Source organism: Ictidomys tridecemlineatus, chromosome 2, assembly GCF_052094955.1.
Source record: "Ictidomys tridecemlineatus isolate mIctTri1 chromosome 2, mIctTri1.hap1, whole genome shotgun sequence".
NCBI lineage: Eukaryota > Metazoa > Chordata > Mammalia > Rodentia > Sciuridae > Ictidomys > Ictidomys tridecemlineatus.
The window spans coordinates 224,994,749-225,012,339 of record NC_135478.1 but is presented as its reverse complement, the minus strand read 5'-3'; the positions used below and the strand labels follow the sequence as shown (position 1 = coordinate 225,012,339).

The 17,591-nt window shown below is 42.0% G+C and overlaps 4 non-coding genes and 1 pseudogene across 4 annotated transcripts; all 5 read right to left on the bottom strand.

The window, feature by feature from the left end:
- Positions 1 to 670: 670 nt before the first annotated feature.
- Trnac-gca (transfer RNA cysteine (anticodon GCA)) lies at positions 671 to 742 on the bottom strand. Its single transcript has one exon. It is a non-coding gene; the product is annotated as a tRNA-Cys (tRNA).
- Positions 743 to 2,287: 1,545 nt separating this feature from the next.
- On the bottom strand, positions 2,288 to 2,359 carry Trnac-gca (transfer RNA cysteine (anticodon GCA)). The gene has a single exon. It is a non-coding gene; the product is annotated as a tRNA-Cys (tRNA).
- Positions 2,360 to 4,298: 1,939 nt separating this feature from the next.
- On the bottom strand, positions 4,299 to 4,370 carry Trnac-gca (transfer RNA cysteine (anticodon GCA)). The gene has a single exon. It is a non-coding gene; the product is annotated as a tRNA-Cys (tRNA).
- A 6,095-nt stretch (positions 4,371 to 10,465) lies between these two features.
- On the bottom strand, positions 10,466 to 12,275 carry LOC101971805 (homeobox and leucine zipper protein Homez pseudogene; annotated as a pseudogene).
- Positions 12,276 to 14,779: 2,504 nt separating this feature from the next.
- Positions 14,780 to 14,851, bottom strand: Trnac-gca (transfer RNA cysteine (anticodon GCA)). Its single transcript has one exon. It is a non-coding gene; the product is annotated as a tRNA-Cys (tRNA).
- Positions 14,852 to 17,591: the final 2,740 nt, after the last annotated feature.

Here is a 17,591-nt window from a genome sequence, read left to right as displayed (position 1 = left end):
ATTGTCACACCTGGGAAGCTGTGAATTAAATTTACATCATAATTTAGCAGTCTTGCAGAATCAAATATGGCCTGGAAGTCTCTGGAAATTCTTATGGCTGCTAGAAATAGCAATTTAGGTTCTTTATTTTTCTTCACAAATGTCAATTTTACCCCTTTGTGAAAAGTTTTTTCTATTATTTTTATTAGTGCATAAAAATTATATGAAAGTTGGTTTCATTTTGACAAAATCAAACATATGGAATTTGGTTTCAGTTCCATTCCCCCTTCTTGCCCTCTTCTCCACTCTCCATTATTCTCCTTTCTATATTCTATTGATTTTCTTTTCACTCACTTATTTTTCACTGATGCTTTCTACATATACACAAAGGTGAAATTCTCTGTGTACCAATTATATATACATATAGCACAATTTTATTAAATTCAAGCTCTATTTCCTCCCATTCTCTCTCCCTCTGTATCCTTCTTCTATTCCACTGATATTCTCTTTATCCTTATGATATTTGATACTTATGCACCTTCTTTCTTCCCTTAATTTTCTCCAACTTCCACATAGGAAAGGAAACATTTCTTGATTTTTCGGAGTCTGGCTTTTTCACTTAACATGATGTTTACTATTTCAGACCATTTGGACACTAATTTTCATTGAGTTCTTCATTGTGTTCAAAAGGAGGGGGCACCTGGATTTGAACCAGGGACCTCTTGATCTGCAGTCAAATGCTCTACCCCTGAGCTATACCCCCTGCTCTTTATGTGTGTCTAATAAGCACTCTAAAGCTGCCTGGCCACACCCTGGATTTTACCACCATCACATGTGTACCTGCTAGTATTAGACCTTCATATGCATTGTATCCTAAAAGTCATTTAAAATACAAGTGTAAATTCCAATACCTTTTTCCTGCCAATTAGAATTATTGGATGATAGGATGAGCATTGGCAAGGATTATTTCCCCAGCCCCACTAAACTTTCATGATTCTAAGTTGAATTAATCAGAAAAACATTTGGCTGAACACAGAAGCCCAGGAACTGGAGAGGGCTCTTGCCTGTTGAGAGGCACAGAAATATCTCCAAGCTTTAGGTCAGCACAAGCCACAGACACAGAGGTGATAAATCATGGATAACAGTGACCATACCTCCTCCAAATGCTGAGGAGGCACACTGGAGAAGCCAGGACAGACTCTGGAGAGTGGGAAAGATGACCAAAGACCTTTCTAATAAGGAGACTGCTAAATAAGGAAGGTAGAAGGTGATACTGCAAGGTGCTCCTGGATTTGAACAAGGGACCTGCAGTCAAATACAGACATACTCCCCAATTCTTTAAAAGAATGAAAAGAAAGGAACATAATGACATAATTCATACCCTTTCCCATAAAAAGAGAGTGATAATTGAGATCCCTCTGCCACAGATTTGCATGTGTCTGGCTCCATTCTTTACTCCAACAACAACTGGAGACTCCAGAGCAAAGGTAGAAATAGCCACCGGCATTTGCATTCATGGAACAAGAAAGGAGCTGTGAGGAAAAAAGAGAGGCCACAGGCAAATCCTGAGAGGAGCTGGAGTCATGTCTGAGGGGCAACTCTAGGGTCCACAATGGGTACACAAACAGGAGAGCCACAGGGTTCCCCAGGATCATGGCCCAGAGAGAGATGGAGGAGAAGAGGGCCAACATAAGGACAATGAATAGGTTCAGTAAGAGCAGGAAGATGAGGTAGAAATGAGGAGAGGTGTGAGCAAGAACCTGCAGGTTCTAAGACCTTGACAGGGAACAGCCATGAGTGAGGGTTGGGTGGGGGTTTGTGTAGAATAAGACTTGACTGTGCATCTGAACACACAAATGGCCAAAAATCAATACAAGACACTAATGAGCAATTAAACCAGAAGTTTTCTTTTCTCCCACATAAAAATACAACTAGGTGGTCCAGGTTTGGCATAGCATAGCATAGGAACAAGTGCCATACTAGTTATTCTAGTACTTGCCTTCAAGGTCCCAGTTGGCATCTCCCACTTTAAGATCACAACACTGCCCATGGAACAGCAAAAGAAGACAAGAGACAAACCTCTCCCTGTAAAATATTGTGCTAAAGTGGATTTAGAGTGGGGCCTGAGAAATGGCACTGTGATAGACTGTTCAGGTGATTCTAATTCATACTTGGGGTTAAGAATAACCACAGTAGAGCCTCAGCATTGGCTGCTTGTGGTAAAGAGAATGTTTACCTGGTGTGTACTGAAGAAGAAGAGGAAATTGAGGCATCTATGTAGGAGAGGATGTCAAAAGTAAGCATGAGTAGGGGGCACCTGGATTTGAACCAGGGACCTCTTGATCTGCAGTCAAATGCTCTACCCCTGAGCTATACCCCCTGTTGCCTTGTGTGTGTAATAAGCACCTTAAAACTGCATGGCCACACCCAGGAGTCCCCACCTGGAGATGTGCACTTGCTAGTGTTCTGCCATCATACACTAACTTCCTGCTAGGCCACACCCCTTCCTGTCTATACACCTGTAGGTGTAACCAGCACCTTCCTCCTCCTTAGAATTGGCTGAGTGGGGGCCTAGAAATGGTGGCTGTCTGCAGCAGGAACCTCTTTCACACTGAACTAGAGGAGCCAGAGTACAACAGCTGGCTGCTCAGCAGACCTTTTCTAGGTGAGGGTGGCACTGGGAAATGGCACTTTGATAGACTGTTCAGTTGATTCTAATTCATACGTGGGGCTGAGGTCTGGGACTGTTCAGGTGATTCTAATTCATACGTGGGGTTGAGGTTTGGGATGGGCAAGAGCAAAACTTGGTTTCTCCCTGAGACCTCCACACTCTGGGAAAGGACCTAGGGATCCTATGTGCTTCTAGCAGCTCCCTGCATGATCTGACTCAGAGACCGGTTTGAGCTATTGCTTTGATCTGTGCCCGTGTTAGTCAGCTTCTAACTACTGTGACTCTTTTAGTCAGTTTCTCATACTGTGACCAAAACACCTGACAAGACAAATTTTCTGTGGCTCTCTTGTTTTCAAAGGTTCATCCACCCCAGTCAGCTCCATTCTGCAGGTCTCCAGGTGAGGCAGAACGTCATAGAAGATGCTGTCGTAGAATAAAGCAGGTCAGGACATCACTCCAGGAAGCAGAGAGAGATTCCCTCACCACAGACAAAATATATACCCCAAAGGCAAGTCCTCAGTCACCGACCTCCTTTAGCCTCACACTACCTACTTCAGTTACCAACTGGTTAAACCCTATCAGGGGATCAAGGCACTGATAATGTTAATGCTCTCATAACCCAATCATTTCACCTTAAACCTTCTTTCGTTTTCTCACACATTAACTTTTGGGGGAACCTCATATCTAAATCATAATGGTGAACATAATACCTCACAAGAACCCCATTTAAGGAATAAATGTTGAATTTGGACTCATGAATTCAGAGGGTCAGTTCTTGGTTATCTTACTCCAGTATTTTGGACCAAAGATGAGGCTGAATATCATGGACAAAGAGCGTGGCAAAGGAAATCTATTCAGTTCATGGTAGTGTTAAACCACAATGCAAATAAAAGACCACTGACTCTATTTTTAAATCAAATAAAAGCAAGCTTGTAATTCTGGCCATACAGGAATGTCTCTCCCAAAACCCATGGGAATACAAGAGAGTACTCCAGCTCTCTAGGAGCTCAGCTTTATAGCACAGAAAGTTTCAAAAAGGGAGGCGTGTCCTGAGAACTTACAGACAACAGAATTTTGACAAGCATCAAACAAAGGCAGGTAGTAGGTTAATGGTCTAAATGGTTCAGTATTTAGGGAGTAAATTTAGATCCCAACATCAGAATTTTTGAGGCACCATTAGGATTTCAGAGAGGGTTGTTATCTGGCCAGGGAAAGCCAGTATTTATGAGGGGCCACTAAGGTTTCAGAGAGGGTTGATATCTGGTTAGAAAAATCCAGAAATAGGTGAGTTCAAGGCATGGGCAGGCATTCCAAGTAAGTTTAAAACATCAAAATATGGCCAGGTCAAATTGAAATCCTAATACTTTGCAGATAACAGAAATGAATATTTTATCACTTGTGACAAGATGACTCCTGATCTTAAGAGGGAATTAGGCTGGGTTTATCAGGAGGCAGGAAACAGAGATAGGAATTGAGCCACTAGGAACTAAATTTAAACCCCAGTGATATCCCAGTGGCTACTTCCTCCAGGTATACGACAGCTGCCTCCAATTACCACCCAGTTAGTCCATGCAAATGGTTCATCCATCAGATGGATTAATGCAAAGTTTAGTTCCTTTATAAGGGAAGGCCAAAATCAAGCGTATGTAGGGGGCACCTGGATTTGAACCAGGGACCTCTTGATCTGCAGTCAAATGCTCTACCCCTGAGCTATACCCCCTGCTGCTTATATGGGGCTTCATTATGTCTTTGAGTCCTACAGCCACTACAGACAACCTGTGAGTCAATACCTCAGGATGGGAGCTCTTGGCAGCTGCCAGGCCTGGGTCACAGGAAACTCATCACCTGCTGCCTAAAACAGACAGCCTTCCCTCCACAAAAGTGTTCAGCCTGTGTCTTCCCAGCTTTGGGACCCTGTGCAGGTAGCAGCCTGGAGAAGCACTAGATGCTAGAGTGGCCCTCACAGTCAAATACTGTGCCTTCATGGTGAGACCTACCAGAGCACACTCCAGTGATACAGGTGTCTGCTCATACACACCTCCTCACATTTGGGACTGACCCTCCTCCCAATGCTCAGTTCAGGGCACTTTCTAAAAAATTAAAATCTACAACAAATGATAACCCTTCCAACTTCTCCTCCAGTTAATATACACAGAGAATGATGCAGATGTGGAGTAGATTTAGGAATCTGAATATTGAAGAACCAACACCAAGAGAGCTCAAGGAGCAGGACATGCTCTCAGCAGCTTGGCAGGAGCAGGGTGACACAGATGCCTGCAGCTTTGACTCTGAAGTCTGACGGCCTGGGTTTTAATTTCAGGAGCTGGACACTTCTCCCTTGTTCGTCATCTGTAATCCTGCAAAATGGGGATAATAACAAAGGAAACTATCAATAACATGAAGAGAGAGCCAACAAAATGGGAGGAAATCTTTACCACAGCCACATCAGATTGAGCACTAATCTTCAGGGTATATAAAGAATTCAAAAATCTTAACACCAAAAGCAACGAGGACAACAACAAACAAAAAAAAATAATCCAATCAATAAATGTATAAGGATTTGAGTAGATACTTCACAGAAGAACATATACAATAAGTCAACAAATATATGAAAATGTTCAACATCTCTAGTAGTTAGAGAAATGCAAATCAAAACTACTCTAAGATTTCATCTTACTCCAGAATAGCAGTTATCCAGAATACAAGCAACAATAAGTGTTGGCGAGGATGTGGGGGAAAAGTTACACTCTTTCAATGCTGGTGAGACTGCAAATTGGTACAACCACTCTGGAAAACAGTATGGAGATTCCTCAGAAAACTTGCAATGGAACCACCATTTGACCCAGCTATCCCACTCCCCAGTCTCTACCTAAAGGTCTTAAAATCAGCATATTACAGTGACAAAGCCACATCATTGTTATAGCAGCTCAATTCACAATAGCTAAACTGTGGGACCAACTTAGGTGCCTCTCAATAGATGAATGGACAAAGAAATTGTGGTATATACATACACTCAATGGAATATTACTGAGCCTTAAAGGTTAATAAAATTATGGCATTTGAAGGTAAGTGGATAGAGTTTGAGTATATCATGCTATCAAGACCAAATGTTTTCTCTTGTCCAATGCTGATCCGTAATGGGGTGGGGCAAGGGAAGAACGGAGGAACTTTGTGTTGGGCAGAGAAGAGTGAGCATAGAGGAGGAGTGGTAGGGAAGGAAAAGATGATGGGATGAGAATTATTACCCTATGTACATGTATGATTGCATGAATTGTTACTCTGCATCATATACAATAAAAGAAGTGAAAAGTTATGATCCATTTGTGTAAAAAAAAAAAGAGTGTACACTTTGTTGGGTTGTTTATAGACTGATTTAATTCATATGAAAGACTGGCACGTACTAAGTATTTCATATTGTTTGCTGAGCACATAGGCTCCCAAGGAACCAGCTCCATTCAAGTAAAGAGAAAGAATAAACAATGGAAATCAACCTGCAAGACATCACATATAAAACTATTTGAATAAATCAGAGTATCTTTCATAAGAGAGAATTAGAAGCTGAACTGAGGAGCAAAGATTACCAAAATGAACAAATAGGTATTTTGAATGAATCAAATGAGATGTTCAAGAAATGAAAATGTAATTGACATGTTTCCTTTTTATTTATTTTAAGGAGGTATAGCATATTCACTAAAGTATGTGAGTTATCATGAAGAGGTTGATGGAGGTTGATGCATGCACACGTGTAACCACCTGAGTCAAGGCATAGTTAGTCTCTAGCACTCAGAGGCTCCTGTGGACTCCCTCCGTGTTATTGCCTCCTGTAAAGAACATCAGCTTGGATGAGTTGGCCTGCTGTGCAGCTGCATCTACTTGGAATCAGACAGGAGATACTCTGAGTCTGGCCCCCTTCACCCATCCTCATGTCAATAAGATCCATCCACATCTGTCCACTGTCGCAATCATTTGTTGTTTTCCATTCCTGCTCTGTGTTCCATGGCTGACTGCAGCATGATTTGTCTGTCTGTCCCACTGACGACAGACATTCCATGTGTATCCAGGGTGGGCTCCTGAGGGCAATGCTGCTGGATGTTCCTGCATGTGCATGGATACTCTCTGGGGTCTATATCTAGGAACAGAACTGCTCCATCCTAGGAATTCATGTTTTCAGTATCGACTATGCCAGATGGGGGTCTGAGTTGTCACACCAGATTCCACTGCACCAGCAGGTGAGTGTGGGTGCGGTCACACATCCTCACCAACACGTGGAATCCTCAGTGTCCACCATGGTAACCATCCTGCTGAGATGTAGGGCCATCTCACTGTGGTTTAATTTGTCTCCATGAATGCAGTGAGGTCCGAACACTGTTTCACACTGTGGTCTGATGCACACTCAGTTTTGGGACACGTCTCTACTCACTTATCTAGTGTGTTGTCTACACTCTTTATTTGCTCTGTGCAAGTTCTTCATATATTTCATCCATGAACCCTTCTTCAGTAATACATGCAGACTCTCCCGCCCCATGTGTTGCCTCTTAGCTCTTTAACTCATGTCCATTTTGTGACACATGAGATCTGTACATATACACGGCACATGTATTGTGGTGATTTGATGCATTTGAACATTATTTGATGTTAAAATCAGGTTAAACACTCGTCTCCTTAAGCATTTTTCATTTCTTTGTGGTGAAAGCATTCAAAACCTTTCTTCTCATTCTTTTGAAATAGCCACCTCACTGTCATTCTCTGCCTTCACCCTACTGTGCATCCAGAACTTACTTTTCCAGTGGTGTTTAGTAATGACCTAGAGTTCGTTTTCATTCTGTCATCCTTATCCATCTGTTTCTGTGGCTGCTGTGCTTCTTGTGTCCACTTTCATGGGCCTGTCCTTATGTTTTCCTGTCTCCCGGACTTGTTGTTTTGCCTGTCACTCTGAGGTTCGAGACACACTGGGACCTGATTTTCGAGTGTGCAATGAGGCAGAGGCACCTCTCTTTCCTGATGGCCACCCCAGAGTTCCACACCATCTGCTGGACAGCTGGCCTTTCCTCCCTGCTCTGCAGGTCATGGTGGCCATCAGCCAAGTCTGTGAGGGGCTCTCCCAAGGATCTGCTCTCACCTGTTGGGCTCTGCCTGTGCTTGCACCAACCAAGGGAACCCTTGCTTCCCGGGCTCCAGTCAGTTTGGAGATCTGGCAGAGCAAATCCTCCAGCTCCTTCCTCTTGTCTGGCAATATGGGCTACTGCAATTCCATTCCATCTTCACACCCTGCATGTTGAATTTCTCTCTTGGTATTTTGATTAGATTGCTTTGACATTCTAGATAAAATGCGGGGAAATTGACATGTTTGTCATGTTGAGGTATTCAATCCCTAAACTGTCCATCTTTTCCCTGTTTTTGTTCTTCCATTTCTCCTCACGATGCTCCATGGTTGTACAGATCATTTCCACATCTTTGATTTGATTTATTCCTAGGAATTTGATATTTTTATGTTCGTCAAATAGAACGTTTCATTTTCTAAAATTTGTGGCCATTACATTGAAATGCAATTACTTTCAACTTTGAATCCAGCCATATTGCTAGACCAGCTAATAAATCTAAAATGTGCTTAGAGACCCTTTTGTGCTCCCATGATCAATTGCATCATTTGCAAATTAAGGAGGTTTCATTCTCCTTATAACTGCACATTTTACTTTATGGTTTTTGAGCCCTAACTGATTAAGAAGCTCATTAAGCTCATTAAGAAGAGCAGTGGTGACAATAAACATTTTTGTCTGGTTCCCAGTTTTCAGGAAAAGCTTTCAACATCCCACCAATGGATAGTATTTCATTTCATGTTTTTGGTAGATTCCTGGTCACATGTTATAGAGTCGGACTGCTTTCCCTAGTTGGCTAAAAACTTTCTAAAACTCATAAATGTGTACTGAACCTGATGAATGTTTACCTTCATGTCTTTTAACAAGCAGAGGATTTTTCTCCTTTAATCTGGGGTCTCAGTTTGGATTTCTCTAGAAGTAAATTTGATGCCAAGTAGTGTATTGGGGGGATAAACCCAGGAATCCCCAGTAGAGTGGGTATGTCAGTCAGAGAAAGGAAGGAAGGAAAAATAGCTGGACACAGGAAAGTTGGCATCACAGGCAACTGGAGCATTGTGCCACTTGGAATCTCTGAAAGTGTGTGCCCTGCCTCAGATCAACTTCCCCAATGGACAAGGATGAGGAATTTATCCACCCACTGCAGCAATAGTGGCTGAGGGCTGCTCCTGGGGATGGGGTTCTACTTCCCTGGAACTTTGGGGTTTTGCCTGTTCTGGCAGCCTTAACAAGCTGTCAGAGTAAGTCAAGGTGGGGACAGTTGGCACTTGGGCCTGTCAGCACAGAGATGATGAAAGCTGATCCATAGAGGGTCAAAGCATTTGCTATAAATAGTATGTTCCAGATTGCATTAGTAGAGCTTTCTAATGATAAGCCAACCTTGCATTTGTGGATTAAAATTAATTTGCTTATTACATGTCATTTTTTAATATAACAATAAATTTTATTTATTAAAACATTTATAAATTTTTAAAAAGTATTTCATTTTAGTTGTAGTTGGACACATTACCTTTATTTTATTTTTATGTGGTGCTGAGGATCGAACCCAGTGCCCTGCACGTGCTAGGCAAGCACTCTGCTGCTGAGTCACAACTCCAGCCAATATAAATTGTTTTCATTTCTTTTAATTTTTTTTATTTTTGGCCTTTTTATTATTATTCTAGCAATTTTGGGCTTCCACTCTTATTTTTAGATAGTTAACCCATTGGTATCTTTTTGCTTTGTATATGATCCCAACTGAAGAAAATCATTCCAAAACATCAACAATTAATTCAGTTAAGAGAGGGAAAATTCTCTTTGGATGCAAATTGCACCAAGGAGATTGGGGTGGGGTTTAGAAAGAAGAAGAAAAATCAGTCTTTGTCAAACTAGACAGGAGCTTGTGTCAAGTTTGTAAAACCAAACCTGGAACTTCCTACCATCCTTCCTTTGAACAGGAGAAATCATCCCCTCTTCTCCATCACTGTATAATGTAATTCTACTTTTTAAAAGGATATCTCCTCTTAATTCTCACCTCCAATAAATATCCAGACTAAATATTCACTACCTATTATTAAAACTTTTTTACAAACTCTGTGGGAAAGATTTACCCTGAGATAAATAGTTAACAGAGAGGGGATTTTGTAAAGATAAAAAGGTAGAAGACAAAGTTGTCCCAGTATCAAAAATGAGAACATTTTTACCACCAGTGATTCGGTGATGAAGCAGGTAAAACACAGAGCATCAAATTGATATAAGAAGAGAGAGTACTTCTGACAAGGCCTGGTACCTATTGAGAATCTTAGCTGCATTACACAGAATTTGTGCTCAGAGAGGAAGGAAACAGTACAAGGCAGCCTTATATTCCAGGGAAAATGGTGGGATTGGTGATTCATTAGAATTATTAATTAAATCAGAATTCTTTACCCCTTCTTTCCAGGCCTCCTATATATGTGTAGCTGAGGTCTGTTTTCTGTAGTACACTAAGGGAAAAGAATAGCCTACAAAGAACAGGAGACATTTCCTGGCCCAGGTTCTTGGCCTCCTCTACATGTGGCTAGAATACTGGATTATTTGCTGATCCAATCCCTGATTTTGTGTACTATGATCATCCTCCCTGGTCCACCCTCAACTTACTACAACCCTATCACCCACCCTGAAGAATACAAAAGCTTTTAAATTCTTTGCCACAAGGTAATTTTAAAAAATGTAGTTTCTTTGTTTAAAGTTACTAAAATTTGGTTCATCTTTTAGTAACAGATCTTTTCCTTCCCAAAATCCCTCCCTCGATCAAGTCCTGTATGATCACATAATCCTCCTCATCATCATCTTCCTCCTCTTCTTCCTCCTCATCTTCCCGAAGTTCCTCTTCTTCCTCTTCTTCTTCTTCATCTAGACAAACTACCACCTCAGCTGGCTCAGGTAATCGAGAGTCAAACCAATCCAGTACCTGCTGGGTGCTAAGTCTTGACGCCTGACTCAGCTGAGGGACATCAATTTCCCGTAGCTGTTGGTGGGCTGCCCAATACTTCTCCAAAGGTTGTATATCCAGTGGGAGCGGAGGAATTGGTAGAGGTGATGTCTCAGCCCATTCTTTCAAAGATCGGGTTGACGGTGGTGTAGGAATTGCTGGGTCTTGAAAACTAGGGGCACTAGGTACTGCATTGTCCCGAAACCATTTTAGTTGCCCATGCTTCAAAGCATAGCGTGTGTCACCAAACCACTGAATGATCTCAGGCCGAGGTAAACCAGTGATCTGTTCCAATTTATGGTAATCCTCACGCCGTGCCCATTGGCACTGTAGAAAAAAAGATTTGAGAATAGCCAGCTGCTCTTTGGTTTTACGCTTAGTCTTTCACTGGTGTTGCATATCTGGGGAGAGGTAGTCTGTGGAGCCAACCCTACCTGGTACTGAGTTATGCCGTAGCCCTTGAGGCCAGGCTGGCTCCAGATGTGGGGGTAGTGCCTGTTCCTTGGGTGAGAGTGACTGTGGGATACAGCCTAGTGACTGGAGGGATTTAGAGGTGGCAGTAGCTCCATTAGCCAGTACCCAGAAAGAAGAGGAGGTAGAGGAGGAAGAAGGAGTCAGACTAGGTGCTGACTCCTCCTTACAACTACTGGCAAGTAATGAGATTGATGGGGGCTTATCCAGAGCACGTGACTGGTGGACAGCTATGGAGTGGTTCCAGGAAGAAGTACCTACACCATGTGAGTAGCCAGGACCACTGCCTGCCAGTTTCTTAGAGAGGCCACTGCTTTGAAGATACTGCCAAAAATCTGATTGGGAGAATGTTCCACTGCCAGGTGTCAAAAGGGACTCCTTTGCTTTCCAGTGACTCAGTGACAGTGCTGACATATGACAGAACTCCTCAGGTTCTACCTGCAATCCTTTTATCTGGGGGGAGGCTCTCTAAAAGTCAGAGGGCCTATTCCAAGACCAACTTGTTCTGGAGGTGGCACTGGAGAAGGTGGCACCTCCTCTGGTGGCCGCCCTGCATGATGAGTAAAAGAGAGAAGGGATTTGAAGTGGAGTTGGTCCCGATGGTAAACCACTCGAGCTCGAGTCTCTTCTGTTTCTTCAGATGACCAGCTAATGCCACAGCGGAGGCGCTGGGCCATGAACCAAGTCCTGACTTTCTCCATCTGTAGCCCATAACGTAGTCAGAGAAGGGCCATGTCTGCTAGGCTGGGATAGGGAAAGTAGATGAAGGTTTGTAGCAGGTGTTCATTGCTGTCTAGCTCACTGGTCTGGGCTGCTTGGGTCCACACAGGCTGTAGCTCCTCAGAAATTGAAGGAAGGCAGATGAGCCCTGCTGGTGAGCTAGTAACACTGCTGGCCTCTTTATTAGGAGGCATGGTGCGGTCTGATTTGTGCCCTTCAGAGACAGCTGCTTCAGCGCTGAGCTTTATTTTCTATTGCTATCCCCTTCTTTGCCCCTGCCTCCTCAACCCTCCTCATTACATTTGGTAACAATAGCAATTTCTAACAGCCATCCTACTTCCTTCAAACTAATATCTGGCAAAAATATGGGGTAACCAATAGAAAGACATGTACACTCATCTTTAAGGCTAGAAACTCTTGATCCCCTGAGGTTTGAGCCAGGATTAGCTGTTGAGAGCCACAGCCGAAGTCTATAAATTGTTTTTAATATCATAGTTAATATGCAAGGTTGGTCTGTTGTTTTCTGTTCTTACACAATCTTTGGTATTTTTCATAGCATGTTTAACTAGCTATATAAAATCTGTTGGGAAGGTACCATTTTATTTAGTTTTTATTTTCAGAAGTGTTTGCCTAAGACTTGCATCATTTCTTTCTGAAATGTTTAGTCAAACAAATGTTGAAACTACATGTGCGGAGGATTTTTTTAAAAAAATTTTAATGACAAAAAATTTTCAAGAACTTAACTTTTTCAAGAGTTATAGAATTATTTATAATTTCTATTTCTTCTTTATTGATTTTCATAAAACTATGCCAGAGGATGAAGACAAAGATCAAAGAGATGAGGGAAGATGTCTTGGGGGATCCTGGGTACTGCTCAAGATCTCAGCTTTCAAGATGCAGGATGAAGTTTCTTTTCTCTGGGCCCCAGTCAACCTATAATGTGCCTCCAGTGTTCCAATTGCTCTACTTATATTTACATTATAAATGTAAATAATATTTATTAAGGATTAGTTGTGAACAATGCATTATGAGATCTATAATCTCATGGATCTCCCTATATTTCAAGAAAACATGTTCTTGGGCTTGACTCAGTTGGACACACCCTAGCAAATCTGGCAGGAGATACCTACCATGTCCTGCTCTTACAGGGATGTGGGAGGGACCACATAACAGTGGAAGCTTTCTGGGCATATATTTGGCATATTATTGATAGTTGGGAGAGTGTGGAGCTTTGCCATCAACTGCTCAGGAAGTGCATGTACTAGGACCTGGATCAGATCAAGTATTGTATTTTCTATTCAGCCAGATCAGTCCTCCTAAACTAACCAAAGTGGATTAGTGAGAAGGGAGAGAAAATTAGGACCATCAATCAAAGTATTTCTCTCTCCTCATGCATATTGTATTTTTCTAAAAAATGTTCTACGCCAACTTGTATTAGGTTTTATTGGCAAAATTGGCTCATAATCTCTTTATAATATTTTTAATTCTATAGAGAATATAATCATGTAAACTTTTCCTTTTTTGATGTTGACTATCAGTGTTTTCCTTCATACTTAATGTTGTCTGAATTATCATTTTTGTTATTTATTTCAAAGAATAACTTCAGCTTTATGGATCCTATTCATTTTCTACTGCATTAATTGATGATTTCATTAATTAATCTCTTCTACCAGCTTCCTTATTCTTTTTTGAATTTATTTTTACCGTTGTATTTAAATGTTTTTTTAAATCCATGTTTAATTATTCTTCACTTTTCCATTTACATTATTATAGGTGGATTAAGACTATTTGTTGCCCTCCAGGTACAGCTATTGCTGCAACTGCCAAGTTTCAACATCTAGTATTTTTGTCATAATCATTAGTATAATATTTTCTAATCCATATTATAAATTTTTTCTTTACACATAGTTTGTTTAGAAGTAAAACTTTTTGTTTCTGAATACACTAGAGAATTTCTAAATCTTGTAGGATTTTCTAGTTATTTGAAGTTATTTATTTCTAGTTAAATTTTATTTTGGTCAAAAACATAATCTTTGTATTTTTAATATCTTTGAATTCTTAAACTTTGAATGATGAAAGGATCACAGAAGAAATCAGAGGAAAATTAAAAATATTTAGAAGGAAGTGAGAATACTGATATCAAAATATTTGGGACAGTCTGAAGACAGTTCTAAGAGGAAAATCCATGGCATTGTGCTTATATATTAAAAGAATAGATTGGTACCAAATAACTAACCTAACATAACATCTCAAGGCCTTAGAAAAATAAGAACAAACCCACACCAAAAACCAGTAGGAGCCAAGAATAGTTGAAATCAGAGGCAAAATTAGTGAAATTCAGTGAGCACTGACTGTAACTGAGTAACCCTCCTGACATCTGCAGCCTCCTTCAGGTTTCACCTCCTGATGGTGATGTCCTTATTAGCAGTCTTGCTCCCGTCCCCCAACCTAAACCTGAGAATTAGGGACCTGGGAATGCAGAAACACATCTCATCACACAGTGGCCAGCTTTGGGCCAAACCAAGTGCCATTTGTCCTTGACTGAAAACAAGGGATGAAGGTGGAATGTGCAGGTGGAAGAGAAGCAGAAGCACAGGGAGGTGAGATGGGCGCTCCAGGTGGCTTCTGAGACCTACTGTGTGTGCACTGTACTAATGAGGAGGGGAACTCCAAGTCAAGGTGGCCTTGGGGGTCTTGGATGATGATAGTAGGGTAGTAGGATTGAGAATGGAGGCCCTATACATAAAAGGCATGTCATTGCAGACCCATGTTATGCAGCTTTGAAAAGCAGGATTGAAAGTGGTTTCTATCAACCCCAATGGAGATCTCCCAATGTCACTCAGAGCCCACCTAAGAAGTACTGGTTATGGGAGCTACCAAAATAGTACATAAACAAGGAGGCACCTGGATTTGAACTAGGGACCTCTTGATCTGCAGTCAAATGCTCTACCCCTGAGCTATACCCCCTGCTGCTATGGATATGAAATAAGCACCTGAAACCTGGATGGCCACACCCTGGATTCTCCACCTGGAGAGGTGCACTTGCTAGTGTCTGCCTTCATGAGCTTCCTTCCTGCTAGGCCATGCCCTGACTAGGCAGGTGTAACCAGTATGTTCCTCCTCCCTAAAACCTGGCTGAGCATAGGGCATAAAAATGAGGGATGTCTGCAACAGAAACCTCCTTCTCACTGAACTAGAAGAGCCAGACCATACAGCGGGCTGCTCAGCAGATGCTCTGGAGGTGAGGGTGGGGCCTGGGATGGACAGGAGCAAACATTCTTGATTCCTTCCTGACAACCACTAACCCAACCCTCTGAGAAGGGGATGGAGGGATCACGTGTGCCTCTAGCAGATCCATGTGGGATTCTGACTCTCTGACAATTTGGAGGTACTCATTTAATCTGCACCTATGTTATTTCACTCTTCATCACTGTGTCCAAAATACCTGACAAGAATACCTTATAGGAAGATAAGGCTCCCAGTTTCAGAGGTGCAATCTGTGATCATAAGACTGAAGTGTTCTGGGCCTTAGTGGAGTCAGAACATCATGGGGGCAGTTGGTGGTGCAGGAAAGATGCTGGCTTGTGCAGCCAGAAAGCAGAGACTGCAAGTGAGACACCAGGGACAAAGTACAAAACCCAGGGCACGTTTGTACAAATCACCACATCCTTTACTACTCCACAATGCCTAGAGTTACTAGTCTGTTCATTCAAATAATTAATCCATCAAATGGATTAAACCACTGATTGTGTTACACCACTCAGAGTCAAATAATTTCATGTCTGGACATTTTCTGATTTAAAACTGGAGATTTAGGGGGACACCTGAAAACCAAAGCCTGTTAGTGTTCTAGGATACTATAAAAGTGAAAAACTGACATTAATTAATCATCCCTCCACCAAGAAAACACATCTGATTAGAGACTGAGTCACAGTGGAACGCATATTGATGATGAAGGCTTCTGTTCTCCAAACGCACTGGGCAGGGGATGAACTGCCCTCTGCTCTCCTCTTCCTCCCCTCTCCCCTCTTTCACAATCTTCAAGGCTCACACAGGAGGCCTAAAGAGAGGATCTATTCCTCTGAGAGGTGAAGAAGTGGGAGTCCAGAGATCCACAGTCACTTGAGCATGAAAAGGACAGCAGCTGCAAACCTGTGTTCCCTATGAACAGAGTGGTCAGCAGGTGACAGCATCGAGAACCAGCGCTGCCTACTATGCAGGCATTTGCTTTGCCCTGAGTTATCCACTTGTCCCTATCCAGACCTCCCTGGTTAACACTGGATCACAGGATCTCATATCTCTTTTTTCTAGTGAACTAGAGGGTGGTGACTGACCTCACTCAAACAGACCTCATTCTCACCCTGAGCTGGCCCTGTCCTTCCCCAGAGACCTGTCCCAGCACTTCTAGAAGTCTTCCTTCCTAGCACCCTGCAGCCTCCTCCTGCTCCTCAGCACCTGTGGGGGGAAACAGTTTGCAGAATCTCTGTTCACACCTGGAACCTTGCTGTTTCCTTCTCTCCTGTGTTTTTCTTCACTATTCCCCTCCATTAGGACTCCCCACTTCCTCACACCACCCTGCATATTGCTGCCCTTAAGGGTTCATCTTGCATCTCCACTCTGCTCTCTTCTCGTGCATGTTGCAGTCCTAGATGGAAGGGAGACATGTTTCCAGAGAGGTCAGGAACCCAGATTGGTCCCACACCACCAGCTCAGCAGCTGAACAGGCACTACTAGGCATGACATGTGACTACCCAATACCCAAAGTTCAGGGTCCATCTCTAATGCAAGATCTGAAACAATTCTTAGAAAAGGGCTAGATATGGGAATAGCTGGGCCAAGAGAGTCCTCTGCCACAGTTGGCCTTCTGGATCAGAGTAACATGCAAACCATACTCACCTCTACCCAAGGTTCCAGGGACTCATCCAATCGATCTGAGTTTTCCAAATATGCTCAAGATCCATACTGTTTCCCAAAGCCACAGTCTGTCTTTCCTACCATATATTTGATTTGTGCGATTATATTGTACATAATGGTAGCATTGGATGTTAAATATTCATACATGCACAAAATATAACAATATAATTTGACCAATATCATTCTCCAGTATTTCCCCATTCCATCCTCCTCTTCCTCCCCTGGTAGCTTTCCTGTACTCAACTGATCTTCCTTCAATTTTCTTGACATCCCCCCAACTTTCTTTTCCTTTTCCCTCTGTATCTATCACATATGAGAGAATACATACTTTGTGATACAGAGTTTGGTGCATTTTGATTAACAAATGAGACTTGACCATTTGCAAGCTCTGAGGTTTGTTTATGATTTCTTCTCTATGTAGTATTTTATCAAATATTTTCCATAGTGCCAACTTAGTGGTTATGAATTCTTATAGTTTCTGCTTATCTTGGAATGTTTTAATTTCCTCTTGATTCTAAAGGATAGCTTTGTTGGTTCTAGCAATCTTGGTGGACAGTTATTTTCTTTCAGTGTTTGCAACACATCATTCCAAGCCCTCCTGGGTTTTAGAGTTGGTACCAAGAAATCAGAAATAATTCTGATGGGCTTATCTCTAAGTGTAACCTGACATTTTTCTCTTGAGGATTTAAACATTCTGTCATTGTTCTGCATGTTAGTAATATTTATTATCATTTGTCATGCAGAGATTAATTTCTGATCTTGTCTATTTGAGGTTCTCAATGCCTCCTGTACC